Here is a 17985-nt window from a genome sequence, read left to right on the forward strand (position 1 = left end):
TCTTCACAGTCTGCTTTGGATTCAGCTATCATGAGTAGTTTTGTATCCTCTGAAAATTTTGCCCCCTCACTGTTTACCCCATTTTTCAGATCATTTATGAATATGTTGAACAGTACTAGTCCCAGTACAAACCACTGGGGGACACCACTATTTACCTCTCTCTAGTCTGAAAACTGACCTTTTGTTTCCTATATTTTAACCAGTTACTGATCTATGAGAGGACCTTCCCTCTTATCCCATGACAACTTACTTTGCTTAAGAGGCTTTGGTGAGGGACGTCGTCAAAGGATTTCTGAAAATCTAAGTACACTAAATTCACTGGATCACCCTTGTCCAGTTGCTTTTTGACCCCCCGCAAAGAATTCTAGTAGATTGGTGAGGCATGATTTCCCTTTACAAAAACCATATTGACTCTTTCCCAACAAACTGTATGCATCTATGTGTCTGATCATTCTGTTCTTTACTGTAGTTTCAACCAATTTGCCAAGTACTGAAGTTAGGCTTACCAGCATGTAATTGCTGGGATCACCTCTGGAGCCTTTTAAAAAAAATCAGCGTCACATTAGCTATTCAGCAGTCATCTGGTACAAAAGCTGATTTAAATAATAGGTTACATACCACAGTTAGTAGTTCTGCAGTTTCACAATTGAGTTCCTTCAGAACTCTTGGGTGAATACCATCTGGTCCTGGTGACTTACTACTGTTTAATTTCTCAGTTTGTTCCAAAACCTCTTCTAATGACACCTCAGTCTTGAAAAGTTCCTCAGATTTGTCACCTAAAAAGAATGGCTTAGGTTTGGAAATCTCCTTCACATCCTCAGCCATGAAAACCAATGCAAAGAATTGGTTTACTTTCTCCGCAATGGCCTTATCATCCTTGAGTGCTCCTTTAGCATCTTGATTGTCCAGTGGCCCCACTGGTTGTTTAGCAGGCTCCCTGCGTCTGATGTACTTACAAAAATTTTTTGCTGTTACTTTTAGTCTTTGGCTAGCTCCTTCTTCAAATTCTTTTTTGGTCTTCCTTATTGTTTTTTACACTTCACTTGCCAGAGTTTATGCTCCTTTCTGTTTTCTTCAATAGGATTTCACTTTCACTTTTTAAGGGATGCCTTTTTGCCTCTAACTGCTTCTTTTACTTTGTTGTTTAGCCACGATGGCATTTTTTTGGTCCTCTTAAAAAAACTGTGTTTTTTAATTTGGGCCTCCAATTTAATTTAATTTAATTTAATTTGAGCCTCTATTGTGTCTAAAAAATTTCCATGCAGCTTGCAGGAATTTCACTTTTGGCACCGTATCTTTTAATTTCTGTTTAACATCTTTTTTGTGTAGTTCCCCTTTCTGAAATTAAATGCAACCCTGGTGGGCTGCTGTAGTGTGTGTCCCATCCCAGCCCCACTCAGGGATGTTAAATTTTATTATGTTGCGATCACTATTGCCGAGAGGTTCACTATATTCACCTCTTGGACCAGATCCTGTGCTCCATTTAGGACTAAATCAAGAATTGCCTTTCCTCTTGTGAGTTCCACGACTACCTGCTCCAAAAAGCTGTAATTTAAGGTGTCAAGAAACTTCGTCACCTGTCCTGAGGTGACATGTACTCAGTCAATATGGGCATAATTGAAATCCCCCATTATTGAGGTTTTTTTATTTTTATAGCTTCTCTAATCTCTCTGGGTATTTCACAGTCACTATCACCATCACATATCCCTACTGCTATATTCTTGTTATTCAATCATGGAATTACTAGCCATACATAGGTTTCAGAGTAACAGCCGTGTTAGTCTGTATTCGCAAAAAGAAAAGGAGTACTTGTGGCACCTTAGAGACTAACCAATTTATTTGAGCATAAGCTTTCGTGAGCTACAGCTAGCTTATGCTCAAATAAATTGGTTAGCCACACATATTCTTTGGTAAAATTTGGTTCATTTAAGACGTTTACTTCATCTGACATTTTCTTTCACAAATAGTGCCACACCAGTATGACCTATTCTGTCCTTCCAATATATTTTGTTACCTGGTATTATTGTGTCCCATTGCTTATCCTCATTCTACCACGTTTCTTTGATGCCTATTATATCAATATCCTCATTTAATACAAGGCACTCTAGTTCACCCATCTTATTATTTAGACTTATAGCATTGAAGCACTTAAAATTTTTTTAGCTGTCTGCCATCATGTGATGTAATGGAATGGGACTCTTTTTCATTTGACTGTTTCTCATTAGATCCTACCCATATTTTATCATCTTCCATCCTCTCCTCTGTACTAAGATATAGAGAAACTCCATCAATAGATCCTCCCCTAAGGATCCTCCCCTAGTCCAAACCACGTGCTCCTCCGCAGCTGACTGACTTTCCCCCAGCCCTTAGTTTAATTCATTGAATGAGTTTCTCTGCAATGGCCTTATCAATTAATTGAATTGGCCTCATTAGCACTGACCCCCCCCACTTGGTAAGGCAACTCCCATATTTTCATATATCTGCTGCTTACTGTATTTTTCACTCCATGCATCTGATGAAGTGGGTTTTAGCCCATGAAAGCTTATGCTCAAATAAATTTCTTAGTCTCTAAGGTGCCACAAGGACTCCTCATTGTTTTTGATTTAGGTGGAGTCCATCCTTCCTGTATAGACTCCACCTTTCCCAAAAGGTTCCCCAGTTCATAGTAAATCTAAACTCCTCCTCCCTACACCATCACCTCATCCATGCATTGAGACCCTGTATTTCTCCCTATCTAACTGGCTCTGCGTGTGGAACTGGAAGCATTTCAGAGAATGCTACCATGGAGGTCCTGGATTTCAATCTCTTACCAAGCAGCCTAAATTTTGCCTCCAGGACCTGCCTCCTATCCTTTCCTGTGCCATTTGTACCTACATGTTAGGAAGTTAAGAATAGGTTAGTTTTTAGTATAAGTAGTATAGATAGAAACAAATCTCATCAGCTATACTAAACTATGTAATGGTGGAACCAAAGAAAAAGCTGGGATTTAAGAGGTGTGCTTTTTGCTCAGCTGTCTTCCCAGCATCCGATTTTATAGGCCCCAGGAACTCAACCCCTGCAAAATTCACCACCACATCTAACTAACCCTCACTCAAACAGTTTCTTTTCCTGGGACTGTTGAGACTCGCATCCCTTTATTGATGCCACATCATTCGCTTCCTCAGGTTTTTGGAAACCGCCATACCCAATTTGCCTTCAGCTGAAGGGGGGCGGGGGAGGTTTAGAATGGATTGGATATTAGGAAAAACTTTTTCACTATGAGGGTGGTGAAACACTGGAATGCGTTACCTAGGGAGGTGGTAGAATCTCCTTCCTTAGAGGTTTTTAAGGTCAGGCTTGACAAAGCCCTGTCTGGGATGATTTAACTGGGAATTGGTCCTGCTTCGAGCAGGGGGTTGGACTAGATGACCTTCTGGGGTCCCTTCCAACCCTGATATTCTATGATTCTATGAAGGGACCTAACCACTGAAAAATGGGTATTGGAAGTTATTCATAGCATAGAATTTCTGGCAACTCTTACCCACAAACCCTCTTTCTGGTTCCTTTTGCAGGGACCACTCTCATAAAGAGATTCTCTGCTGGGAAGTGGACTCTTTTCTCCTATGCGGAGCCATAGAAATGTTTCCACCTTAACAACAAGGGAAGGGGTTCTACTCCCTGCACTACTTCAACCCCCAAAAGAAGGGGGATGATGCTTGATTCTCGACCTACATCAACTGCATATATTCATTTCAAAGGTAAAATTCCATGTGATCTCTTTTTGGCATCAATAATTCTCTCCTGAGAGGAGGGACATGGTTTGCAGTTCTCAACATGAAAGATGCATATTTTTCATAGACATTCATCCATCCCATAGGAGGTTCCTCAGATTCCTTTTCAGACAAGACTATTACCAATTCAGAGTCGTCCCCTTTGGACTAGCCACAGCACCCAGGGTCTTTAGAAATGCTTTTTTCAGTGGTGGCAGATGAGAAGAAAGGGATTCACTGTTTTCCCATACCTTGACAATTGGCATCTGATGACAGATCCTACGAAGAAGTACAGAGGGCAGTGTGATTCCTGCTCAGTCTACTGCCTTCTCTAGATATTTATTTCAACCACAGGTAATCCATGTTGATCCCCATAAGTTCCATAAATTTCATGGGGCAGTGTTGGACTCATCCACAGCAAGAGCTTATTTACCTCTCAAGAGGTTCCAGAACATGGGTGTTCTCATACACCAGGTCACCAGACTTCAGTCAGAATTTGCCTTTTCCTCCTTGGCCACATGGCCTCAGGCACATGTAATGCAACTCGCCAGGCTCCATCATCGTTGTCTGGAAGATTGGCTTTTGTCTGTTTTACTCACCAGAGAGGGCCGGCAACAATAACAAAGTGATAATCCCATCCAAAGTTTTGGACTCTCCTCTGGTTCACAAAGTCAAAAGGTTTGGGTGGGGATCCCTTTCCTCACACTGACTCCTGAGGCAACCATCATTACTGATGCCTCTCTGTTAAATTGTGGAGGGCATATGGGCAATCGTACAGCACAAGGTATATGAACCCCTTGGAAGACCAGAATCTGTATCAATTTACTAGAACTCAGGACGGTCCATCGAGGCTGCAGTGCCTTCTTCCCACTCATCTGATCCTGACCTGTCCAAATAATGTCAAGCAATATGATAATATCTTCTGTGTAAGCAAGCAGGGGGGGATTTAGATCCAGTCCTCTTTGTGTAGAGTCAGTCAACCTCTGGAATTGGTGCTCCAGCCATCATATAACTTTTTCAGCAGCATACTTAGCAGGTGTGCAGAACTCCCTAGTGGACAATCTCAGCCGACATTTTTCCACAAATCATGAATGGAGGGAGTGAGAGCTCATTCCACTAGAGCACAAGCAACCTCTGCTGCATCTCTGAGAGATGCAACTGTAGTAGAGAGATGTAGGGCAGCTACCCTGGAGCTTCTTGCACACTTTCACAAGACATTATGCTTTGTTCCAATCTTCTGTTGCAGATACAGCTGTGGGCACAGCAGTATTACAGTCAGCTATTACTTCTGCATCCTTACACCCACCTCCTGTTTGACCACTGCTTGTTAATTCCCCATGTGTGGAATAAACATAGGGACCATCCCTCAAAAAAGAAATGGAGGTTGCTTACCTAAACTGGAGATTCTTAGAGATGCATGGTCCCTATCTGTATTCCACTACCTGCCCTCCATTTCCTCTGCTGCAGATTATTGGGGTTTGCAGTAAGAATAGGAACTAGAGAGGCATCTCAGTCTGCACTTCCCTTTATGCCTTTGGTTCAGAGCAAAAGAGTTACAGCACATGTGTGGACCAATAGATGCTGCTTGCAAGAAAATTCCAGACTCAGGCACATGGTGTGCATGTGTCCACTACATGTAGAATACAGATAGAGACCGTACATCTCATAGAACCTCCAGTTACAGGTAAGTAATCTCCATTTTCTGATCCTGTCTCTGACCCGTGGTGTAGCTACTGGCTCTGATCATTAGCTTGGAGATTAGTTCCTGGTTCTGGCTTTTACTCCTGGCATGGCTACTGGTACCACAGGCACTGGCTTCCTCCAGGCCCTGAGGGTGCTCAGCCCCCTCCTGCGCACCAGGCCCCGCCCCCACCCTTCTCCCAAGCCCACAACCCCGCCCCGCCTCTTTCTGCCCCCGCCCCACCTCTTCCTGCCAAGTTCCACCCCCTGTCCCTGCTCCTCTCTCTCCCTCCCAGCGCCTTCTGCGTGCTGCGGAACAGCTGATCACGGTGAGGGGGAGGAGTTGATTGGCGGGCCCACTGGCAGACAGGAGGTGCCGGGGGAGGGGGACCTGGCTGCCCATGGGTGCTAAGCACCCACTAATTTTTTCCATGGGTGCTCTACCCCTGGAGCACCCACAGAGTCAGTGCCTATGAGTGGTACCCAACTCCAGCCCTGGCCCTTGGTTTGAATATGCTTTCCAGCTTTTGCTTGACCCACTAGGCCTGATTCTTGCCTTTGCCCACTAGGCCTGACCACCCATGGTCCGGTCTCTAACAGTTCGAGCAACCCATAAAAAACAACCAGGCTTGGGGTCCACTTTTCCAGCATGGGATCTCACCCAGGCCAATTTCTCTGTGGCATGGATGGAAGGGGCCATACAGAATTTGCAGGTGCAGGTGTCCACCCTACTGATGTAGGTGGCATTGCTGGCTGCCCTGGTTCCAGTCCCCTGGGAACCAAAGACCCCTTCGCTAAAAAAAAATTTGATGATCATGGCCACTTCAATGGGATTCCTGAACTGGTGCCAGCTCCTGTTCTTATTATGGCCCCAACTCGTTCCCTACTGACTATGCCTGGGTTGGGCTTGTTATTTATTGACTGGGGAAGACTTGGCTTGCGCATCTCCACTCTTGGAACAGTCCAGTGCCCTCCTAGGTCAGTTGGAGAAGTGTATTCAAGCAGTATCCAGGATCTTTGATGGCCTTCACCATGCCTGAACCAAGAGGGCCCATGCTTCAAGCACTATGGCAGGGGCGTCAAACCATGGCCAAATACACAGATGAATTCCACCTCCTATCTGTGGACACTGACTGGAACAAGGCAGTACAGTGTCACCATTTCTGACTAGGATTGAACAAAGACACTAAAGATGAGCTGGTACAGGTTGAACCTCCATCCAGTCTGGGTGACCTAATGGATTTATGCATTTGACTTGACAACAGTGTGGCCAAATAGCACCATAACTGTGGCTCAGCTCAGCCCCCTAAAACCTGCCGAATCTCAGGCTGTGATTCCTCAGTGGTGCAGTTTACTCCAGGACCTGGAACCCAGGCCACTGGGCCAGGTCCACCCACGTCTACCTGATGCAGAGAAGCACAGACAACAAGTGTTGGGGCTTTGCTTATATTGTGGGAGACCCAGATGCTTTGCAGTATTATGTCTGGCAAAGACTGGGCTGGCCATTGTGTTGGAAAGATGCCAGATCTCAACATCAATACAGGAAGCTGTGTTGGACAGGACTCCTTCCTCCTTTTGAAATTATCTGACCCCACATGTCTTTGTTAGAACAATTGCAACTGCGAGCTAGCATCTGATGCCCCTCCCAACTGCCACTGCAGATTTTTCTGTGTGCCCCAAAATCCACCTGGAAACTCTAATTGACTTGGGGACATTGAGCAATTTTATGGACTGGGACTTTGCTAAGACCCGAGGGATTCTTACTCTGTGCAAGAACTCTCCGAATCTAGTGGAGACCATTGATTGTTCTCTTCTGTCCTCTGGCCCGGTAACCCACCAGGACCTTGCCCCATGCAGTCTCTTCTCTCTAAGGTCATCAGGAAATTCTCCGGTTCAGGTTAATTCAGGCCCACTACTCTGGTTGTCTTTGGTGTGCGATGGCTTGCTGCACATGACTGCTGCATCCGCTGGCAGAAGGAGACAGTATGTTTCTGCTCCCAGTATTGCTGGCAATCATGTCCAGAAGCCAATAAGAGAACAGGTGCTCTCTGCAGCTCATGCCACGACCTGGGTAGTCTCCATCCAAAGGGAAGAAGCCCATGCCAGTTAAAGGTGCCTACACAGTCCTATCTGCTGCTGTCAAGATACTAGTCAACTATCATGACCTCATGGATGTAGTCAACAAAGGAAATGCAGATACCCTGTTCCCCACCCCCAAAGTATGAAGGTCCTATCAATTTCCAGTCCAGAGCTGAGCTTTCCTTTGGCCATGTATACGTCTTCCCAAACCAAAGCTGCAGGCTCAGTATGTCTACACTGCAAATAAATAAATAAATAAATAAAAACACCTCACAGCAGTGACTCTCAGAGCTCAGGCCTACAGACTCAGACTCACTCTGTGGTGCTAAAAATAATAGTGTAGATGTTCCCACTCAGGGAAGTCACTCTTTGAGATGTTCCCACTTTGATGTTCCCACTTTGAGAGTCACCCTCCCCGCTGGGTTTCAGAGCCTGAGCTCCAGCCCAAACAGGAATGTCCACACTGCCCTTTTTAGCACTGTAGCATGAGCTCAAGTCTGTAGGCCTGGGCTCTGAGACTCACTGTTGTGGGATATTTTTATTTTGTTTTTGTTTTTTGCAGGATAGACATATCTTCAGATGCCAGTGAAAGGTATGATATAAGAACCTGAATAGCATTCATGCTTATAAAAGAGCTCTAAGATCCTTGGATGGTAAGTGCTACAGGATGAAGAAGTAGTATTTTTGTTTATTTGCTGGCTGGTAAAAATTAACTGTCTCTCAAGTACCATTGTCAGGCCACAGAATTTATTAGTTTTCTCTCAAAGGCAAAGTTTGTGATGTCAGCCTTTAAGATAGCTATTTGCCACAGTGGAGTTCTGTTGCTGAGTATAAAAGATATAGTAATTTTACTTTGGCAGTCTTAAGCCTGGTTACATTTGTGGTTGGGTTTGTCCTACAGTCTTTAACTGTTGGGTTTTGTGAGCTGATTTTCTCTACATGTATCCATCCCACACTATTTAACTTCAGGATGTACACTTGATATTCAATAGTCTGCCAGAGAAAATAGGTCAGTACTTTATGATCACTGGGTAACCCGAGAGTGTGTTGTAAGTGTTAGGGCATGTCTACACTACAAAATTAAGTCAATTTTATAGAAGTCGATCTTTAGTAAGCGATTTTATACAGTCGATTGTGCGTGTCCCCACTAAGTGCATTAGGTCGGTGGAGTGCATCCTCAATACCGTGGCTAGCATCGACTCACGGAGTGGTGCACTGTGGGTAGCTATCCCATGGTCCCTGCTGCCCATTGGAATTCTGGGTTAAGCTCCCAATGCCTGATGGGGCAAAAACATTGTCACAGGGTGGTTTTGGGTACAAATCGTGTGTCTCCCCGCCCTCCCTCCTTGAAAGCAAATGCAAACAATCATTTCGCGCCTTTTTCCTGGGTTATCCATGCAGGCACCATAGCACGGCAAGCATGGAGCCTACTCAGCTGTGCACTGCTTTTGTGAGCATTGTAAACACCTCAAACATTATCCTGCAGTATGTGCAGAGCCTAGCTAGGAGCTGCCAGCACAAGGAAGATTGTGAGGAGGACATGGACACAGACGTTCCTGAAAGCACAGGATGTGGTGATTGGGATATCATGGCGGCATTTGGACAGGTTGATACAGTGGAATGCTGATTCTGGACCCGGCAAGCAAGCACAGACTGGTGGGACCGCATAGTGTTGCAGGTATGGAATGATTCCCAGTGGCTGCGAAACTTTCACATGTATAAGACCACTTTCATGAAACTTTGTGAGTTGCTTTCCCCCACCCTGAAGCGCAGGAATACCAAGATGAGACCTGCCCTGACAGTTGAGAAGCTATTGGTGATAGCCCTGTGGAAGCTTGCAATGGTCAGTCGGGAATCAATTTGGAGTGGGCAAATGTACCGTGGGCGCTGCTGTGATCCAAGTAGCCAAGGCAATCAATAACTTTCTGCTAACAAGGGTAGTGACTCTGGGAAATGTTCAGGTCACAGTGGATGGCTTTGCTGCAATGGGGTTCCCAAAGTGTGGTGGGGCGATAGATGGAACACATATCCCTATCTTGGCACCGGACCACCTTGCCAAACAATACATAAACCACAAGGGGTTGTTCTCAATGGTGTTGCAAGCACTGGTGGATCACAAGGGCCATTTCACTGACATCAACGTGGGATGGTTGGGACAGATGCATGACACTCACATCTTTTGGAACTCTGGGCTGTTCGAAAAGCTGCAAGAAGGGACTTTCTTCCCAGACCAGAAAATTACCATTGGGGATGTTGAAATGCCAATAGTTATCCTTGGGGACCCAGCCTACCCCTTCCTCCCATGGCTCATGAAGCCGTACACAGGCAGCCTGGACAGCAGTAAGGAGCAGTTCAATTATAGGTTGAGAAATGCAGAATGGTGGTAGAATGTGCCTTTGGACATCTAAAAGGGCACTGGCACTGTTTGCTGAGTAGGTTAGACCTCAGTGAAACCAATATTCCCATTGTTGTTGCTGCTTGCTGTGTGCTCCATAATATCTGTGAGAGTAAGGGGGAGACGTTTATGGTGGGATGGGAGATTGAGGCAAATCACCTGGTGGACAATTTTGAACAGCCAGACACCAGGGCAATTGGAAGAGCACAGCGAGGAGTTCTGCGCATCAGAGACACTTTGAAAAACAGTTTCATGACTGACCAGGCTATGATGTGACAGTTGTGTGTGTTTGTCGTGGATGCAAAGCTGCCCACTTTGGTGAATGTACTTCCCTGTAAGCCAATCCCTTCCCCCCTTCAACCACAGGTAGCACAGGAAATAAAGTCTGTATAGTTCTGAATCCATTCATTCTTCATTTATTAAAAAAAAAAATTGAGATCACTGACAATACAGACTAGTAAAAGGTTGCCTGGGGGGGGGGGCGGGGAGGAGGGAAGGACAAGGCCACTTTGCTTATTGTAGCCACACTACAAATCAAAACTGTTTGAATGACAGCCTTCTGTTGCTTGGGCCATCCTCTGGAGTTGAGTGGCAGGGTGCCCAGAACTCCTCCACCACCACCACCACCAACCCGTGTTCATGGGCATCTTGGTGAGGAGGATATGGAACTTGGCAAGGAGGGCAGGTGGTTACACAGTGGATGCAGCGGGTGTCTGTACTCTAGTTGCCTTTCCTGCAGCTCCACCAGACGCCTCACCATGTCCGTTTGCTCCCCCATTAGCCTCAGCATCTCCTTCTGCGTGTTCTGATCACACTCACTGTATGCTTTCCTGGCCTCTGCCACCGAATGCCTCCATGCATTCAGCTGTGTCCTATCAGTGTGGGAGGACTGCATGAGCTCTGAAAACTTGTCATCACAAGTGTGTTTTTTTCGCCTTCTAATCTGCGATAACCTCAGGACGGAGTTGATATGGGGAGCACAGAAATATTTGCAGCTGCAGGGGGGGAAGGGAAAGTAGAATTTAAGAAGGTAAATTTGAGAACAAATGGGAGACTCTTTCACCGTGAATCAAGCGATTCACAGCAGACAGCACATGTGCTTTAGGTACAAGGTTGCATTTTGCCTTTTATATTGAGCGCCTGCTGGTATGGTGGCACACCACACACGACTGGGCAACAGAATTTGGTTTCCAGATAGCCATTGTAAGCCAAAAGGTATGCGGGGTTGGCTTCTTCCGCTTTCATAACATGTGGGAATGGTTTCAAACTGCAGTGCCCTCCTTTCCCATAGCAACCAATGCTGGTTGGTTTTGCCATTGAAAAGGAGAGCCTGCAGTTGCCGATTAAAAGGAGGGGCTGTAGGTTTTGGGGTGGATGTGCAGCACACCCCTCCCAGTGGGGCTATTCTCCAGGATGATCCCCAAGCACAAACAGCCCAGCATGACTGGGGTCTAATGTGCTGGGGATGATCAAACTGAGGGTATCATAAATATAAAAGGAAGGGTAACAACCTTTATGTATGCAGTAATATAAAATTCCTCTTGGCCAGAGGTACAGAGTCCCCTTACCTGTAAGGGATTAATCAGTTCAATTAACCTAGCTGGCACCTGACCAGAAGGACCAATGGGGAAAGAAGATACTTTCAAATTGGGGGTGGCTGGGGGAAAGGCTTTGTTTTTGTGCTCTGTGTGTGTTCTCTCCAAGACAAAGAGAGAGACCAAGCAAGTAATCCAACTCCTACTGAATGATGCATCTAAATTACAGGAATAGTAAGTAATAGCAAGGAAATGCGTTAAATTGTTAAATGCTACTTTTGTTTTAGCTTGTGAATTTTCCCTATGCTTAGAGGGAGGGTTTATCCCTGTTTTTTGTAACTTTAAAGTTTTGCCTAGAGGGGAATCCTCTGTGTTTTGAATCTGATTACCCTGTAAAATTACCGTCCATCCTGATTTTACAGAGGTGCTTCTTTTTACTTTTTTTTCTTTATAATAAAGTTCTGGGTTTTTTAAGAATCTGATTGGATTTAGTGTCCTAAAAACCCAGGGATTTAGTCTGTGCTCACCTGTACCAATTGGTGAGGATATTATTCTCAAGCCTCCCCAGGAAAGGGGGTGTAAGGGCTTGGGGGGATATTTTGGGGGAATAGGAACTCCAAGTGATCCTTTCCCTGAATCTTTGTCTCAATCACTTGGTGGTGGCAGCATACCATCTGTCCAAGGACAAGGCATTTGTGCCTTGGGGAAGTTTTAACCTAAGCTGGTAAAAATAAGCTTAGGGGGTCTTTCATGTGGGTCCTCACATCTGTACCCCAGAGTTTAGAGTGGGGAGGGAACCCTGACAGAAGGGATTGCTATTCCCTTACAAAAATTCCCCTATTTCAACCAGGTGACCATGAATGATATCACTTTCTCCTGAGGCTAACACAGAAAGATAAAGACCGAATTTTGCATGAATGTGACCAAAACCCAGGACCATTTGCTGCCATGCTTTGTGTTGCAGTGATTCCAGACTACTTGCTACTGGCTTGGCATGGTAAAGTGTCCTACTGTGGAGGATGAAATAAGGCAGCCCTCCCAGAAACCTTCTGCAAAGGCTTTCAGAGTACCTCCAGGAGAGCTTCATGGAAATCCAAAAGTTCCTGGGGCTTTTCCTGTGTACCTGACTAGTGCATCGGAGTTCAAAGCACTGTCCAGAGCAGTCACATTGGAGCACTCTGGGTTAGCTCCCAGAAGCTAATACCATTGAATTGCACTGCATCTGCACTACCCCAAATTCAACCCAGGAAGGTCGATTTTAGCACTACTCCCCTCGGGGAGGAATACAGCAGTCGATTTTAAGAGCCCTTTAGGTCGGCGGAACGGGGTTGGTTGTGTATGCTCCTTGCTTATAAAACCGACCTAACGCGGCTAAATTTGACCTAACCTTGTAGTGCAGACCAGGCCTTATAGTAGAGGCAGAGTGGATGAAAATTATAAATTTATGGTAAGTTCCAATATGTTGTTCTGATTTGAGTTTCAGATAAAACTGTGACTGAAATTTTTCCCTTTTATTCATTTCTGGAAGAAATTAAGTTGGTGGGTGCATTGCAGGAGGTTGTATGTTGTATTGTTCTTGCCTGTTGGGTTCCAACACCAATTCTGAAACTCTAAATTTTAAAAAAATTATTCATAGTTTTTATTGGCTAAAACTAGCCACATTAAATTGATGTTTACTATATATGCCAGATGAAAGCAACGGTGGAAAACCATTAATTGTGAAACATTTCATCCTCTGGAGTTTTATCTAATTGTTTGTGTCTGCAAGCTACCATAAAGCTAAATGCATCTACTTACATAAAATAGTGCACTGTTTTGATGAGGTGCATTTACTATTCTAATGGTTATTTTAGAGGTCGAAGCTTTAAATGACCTCCACATGGATAACCCCCTGATACTTGCAAAGTAATATGTTTGCTTTTCAATTTAGTCAAGTTTAATTCCATATCCACTTAGAGAACTACTGGGTAGTTTACAAAGGTGCTAGCTATATCACACAATATCAGACCAGTTCTATGAGCAAAACCTGTCAACATGGATTTGTCAAATAAGAACCAACCCTTCATTCTTTTAAGCACTTTTTAGTAGTATTGATAGTTACATATGGAAAGTTGTTAATTTCCCATGAGAGTGAATTTAATTTTTTTTAATTCACTTAATTTTCATAGGGTTGGGCATTTAATTTAAAAGGTATTGCAGAAACACTCTTCTTCAAGGTTGTTTCTATATTATTGATGCAAAATTACATAGGTGTGGTACACGTTATGGGCACATTCTGAGGCTGCAAATCAAAACAGAGTGCACCTAGCAATCAGAAAGTGCTATGTGACATTGAAACCTCACACTGATTGTGTATTATGGTTTAGAAAATGGTTATTTTCAGTTTGGCAAACAAGTTCCACTCAGATAGAGTTATGGAGAATTAATATTCTCTTCTCCTCCTTCAGTTGCAGGAAGGAGGAAAGTGGCAACTTAGATTACTGCCTTGTTTTACTATGGTTACAAAATAAGCAGAAAAAAGAGTTTTAAAAATAGAGAACTTAAATAATAATTTTATTTTTCAGGTTACCCTGGCTTTCCCCTAGCAGAACTGAAGATGTAAGATAGAGTGGCTATAATTTACATAAATGTTTGTCTTAGGTTTTCAGTAGGAACTTCAAGGAAGCATACTGACCTGCAGTTCAGTGGAGAAAACTGAAGGAGAGTTAGAAGGGAGTTTATTTCTTGCTCCCTGACATTTGTTATTGTGGATGAGTTAAGTAGAAGATTCTTCAAGGTGGGCCCAAGCATTACCAATGCAAGATGCTCCATTTGGACACTCTACGGCACTATGAGTATTCACAAAATTCATCTAATGCAGGCTGCTATAGATAGTGTAGGTGTACAAAAGGGGTATCTAAGTTTCAGGTCTGAACTGGTTTTGAGGTCATAGGTTCCTTTAGTATAAACTTCAGTTTTGTCCCTTGCAGATATTCATAGTGATTGTTGCTGCTCCTGTGTTGATATGTCTATAGCCTGGTGGCTTCCTGGCAGAGGTGATTTCTCATAGTTCGCAAGAAGACCTAGTTGGGAGAACATGGAGAGGATGTACTCTAGGGCTGTTGCAAGTCTCCTGCTGGGAACTGCCTCTGAACAGCCAATTGTCTAGATATGGGTAGACATGAATGTCCTTTCTCCTTAAATGTGCTACCACCACTGCCAAGCGTTTTGTGTTTATTTATGGGAAAACAGGAAGTTTTACAAGACAAAGAAAATTCACTTTTTTTTCATTCTCCAGCTCTAAAAAGTCCTAAACTTAAGTCTCCTAGAAGCAAAAGAATGCTGACTTCACTAGTGAATTTACAAAATTCTGAATTCCGTCAAAAAAATTTCATGCAATCCTTGCTTTAAAATTGGGGAAGAAATACTTGACATAGAATGAATGGGTATGCAAAGGTGTAATCTGTGGATATTATTTAATCTCTCATGCATACTTCAAAGATTTTAAAATTAAATTAAGTATTTATTAAAAGAAAGTTTTCAAAAACCTGTGGATTAGAAATATTATTTTCTCAAAAAATAATAATTTGGCTGCTGTTCCTGAGATCTGTCTAAATTTTTAGTAACTCGTGTGTTTTAGATATTAAGTCACAATGTAACTTTTTTCATTATGATTAGGTGTACAAATGTCTTCAGGAAATGAAGAGGAATACAATTCAGTGTCTCAAAAAATGGACGCAGACTTCTGGGTTATTTTCCATCATTCACTTCTTATCTACAGCAATGTATATTTCTTTCAAAATGTTCAATTTTGAACTACTGGACTCTGAATGGTGCTGATCACTTAAAGCAGATCAGGTGATTCTTGTTCCTATTCCTTTAAACTGTCCATGTGTTAGCCAATACATATTTGTTAGACGTAGTATAGGTGCCCGGTATTAATATAATATACATTTTACTTTGATATATATAAGTGTTGTGTGTTGGGAATTTATGCTCTCCCCACAATTCTGTTCACCCTTGTCAAGTATCCTACAACACTGAAAAGCTGACGTCAGCTTTGGAATTAGAAAATAAGAAACTTTTCAAAGCAAAGATGCATGAATATTTTGTACCAAGTATAGTTAGGGAATACTTTCATATCTCATCAACACTTGGAATGTAGTATTCAAAATGAGATATGGAAAAGCAGAAGGCGGTGCCACAAACAACCTGGCACATACAAGCAGGTTAAACTTACACTTCAAGTGATGTTTAAAGAATTTTGCAACTTGTAAAATCATACTATAAATATTACTAACTGAAATGTGTATCTTTGAAGCACACCTTCTTCTCTGTAAGATGAACATGCTGTGAGATAAAAATTGCTTCACGGAAGGAGGGTATGTTTGTCTCCTTTTCATACTGTATTGCTTTGGCTTTAGACAATATATTTGGCTTTGTTCAGTTAATTGGTCTCTTGGACATTTTTAAGAATGAATCACTAGTGTATTTGAACAATAGTCTACAACTTTTAGTGAATACATGTATATATTCATTGTGGAGGTCAAGTAGAAATGATCTTGGTTCTATTTTATTTTGTATGGAGTTTAACAATAATTGCAATAATTATTTTGGATTTACACCAGTAGAAATTATGACAGAATCCATCCAGGAATGTTCTAATCACATTATTTTTGGAAAATCAGCACATAAAAGTATTGATTGTATCCATTGATCACTATTTAATTGGGACTTTTTCTATTACTTCAGGATTTTTTTTGAATTATTGCTATGATCTAGGTTTCTTTTGTTATCATCTACTTGTTCTGCAGTGCTTGTTACTTCAAAAATTAAAGCATCAGAGTTACTTTGGATTTGCATTGGTGTAACTGACAGCAGAACTTATCTGTCGGAGTCTTGTTAATATTTGGATCTAAAACAGCTAACACTAAGGTAATACTTTGTGACTACAAATGTGAGTTGAAATTTATATAAATTAGGCTTCTTGTATAGTATGAAAATAAAGTTTTTCCCAGTTTGTGTATACTCCAGCCTCTTTAAATGTGGTAAAATGGGCTTTAACAGCCCTAGTTCTAGCTGGAGGAGGATTTTCCTCTGGCATAGAAACTGATGAAGACAGCCATAAGGCTGCCGTCAGGGAACCCTGGCATAGGAGGTGAGGCTGGGGGCAGGAAGGGTGTATTGGGGATAGAGCTGCTGCATACAGCACTGAAGAGATTCTCCACTATGGGCAACTCTGGGAGGCTGCTGTAATTTAGACACTCCATTGAGGCAGGGGTGCATTTCAACCCCCTGGAGCAGCCCAAGATTGGAAGGCTGCAAAGGAAGGCTGTCTAACTTACCTCTTTTCCCTGGGCTGCAAGTTATATGCTGCAGCTCTGAGAGGCATAGCACATAATCTCACCCTGGGCCTTTAATATGTCTGTAAATATATTTGTTAGATGTTCTTTCTTCTGCTGGCTTTTCTCCTCTGCATATGCCTATAATCTCAGAATGTATTTAAATGCATACATCATACCTTCGCTGTGGGTGTATAATCAATTTAAGTTGTTGGCTTGGGAGTTAGTGGTAAAGCAAACAGAGAAACAGACAGCAAATCCGTGCTTTCTAACACATTTTGTAACAGAAGCAATGGAATCATGCGAATGGAGAAGGTTTTGATAACATTTGGTGTACGGTATGCGGTAGAGTGATCCTGTACTTCTAGTTCATGCACTTAATGTAGCCTCTGGAATAGAGCAATTTTTGCATTTTTATAGATCTGGCTTGGGAATATCAGAAGCTGAAGGGAGGTTGGTGCCTAAAGAGCTCCAACTGCCCTAGGATCCTCTGAAAATCCCTAGGTGCTTATGCTGGAGGGAAAGTATTCCCTTTCCATTCAGGTGACTTTCACTCTATTTCCTTTCTGAGATGAGACATACTGTGCACTCTCTCAAGATGATAAAGGCCAGTCCTTCTGGGCAGGCTTGGGTGGTGGAATCAAAGAGAAGCTCTTTGATATCTGCGTCTTTGCTCTTTTATGATAATAAAGTGAGATGAACTTTAACTGCCAACTACTGGGTTATTTGGCACTGTACCAACCCACCTCAGAGGTAATGAATTACTATTATTCATTTTCCTTGAATAACACTGCTAAATTTAAATACTATTTAAACTGGTGTTCAAAAGTTCAAATCTTTTCAATGGTCTTTAATCCACTAAGGTCAGTGGGCTAATATTTGGCACAACAGCAGAGTTTAAAGGTGAGCTATTTTTTCTTAGCGTCTAGACCTGGAGAATTCAAAAGTAGCGTCCGTTGGTCCACACATATGTCCTGACTTGCCTCATGGTTTTGTCCAAGGTGAAAAAGGGCAGGGTGGAATGACCATCTCTTCAGTTCCTTCTCCCCCTCTGCTACAGATCTGTTGGATTTACAGTGAAGGAAGTTGGGAGATGGAATACAAATAAGGACCACACATCTCAAAGAACCTCCAGTTATAGGTAGGTAACCTCTTCTTCTTTGAGTGATGGGTCCCTTTTGTATTCCACTGAGGGTGATTAACAAGCAGGACCTAAGTTGTGGGAG

The sequence above is a fragment of the Eretmochelys imbricata genome, chromosome 10 (genome assembly GCF_965152235.1).
Source record: "Eretmochelys imbricata isolate rEreImb1 chromosome 10, rEreImb1.hap1, whole genome shotgun sequence".
NCBI classification, from domain to species: Eukaryota; Metazoa; Chordata; order Testudines; family Cheloniidae; genus Eretmochelys; species Eretmochelys imbricata.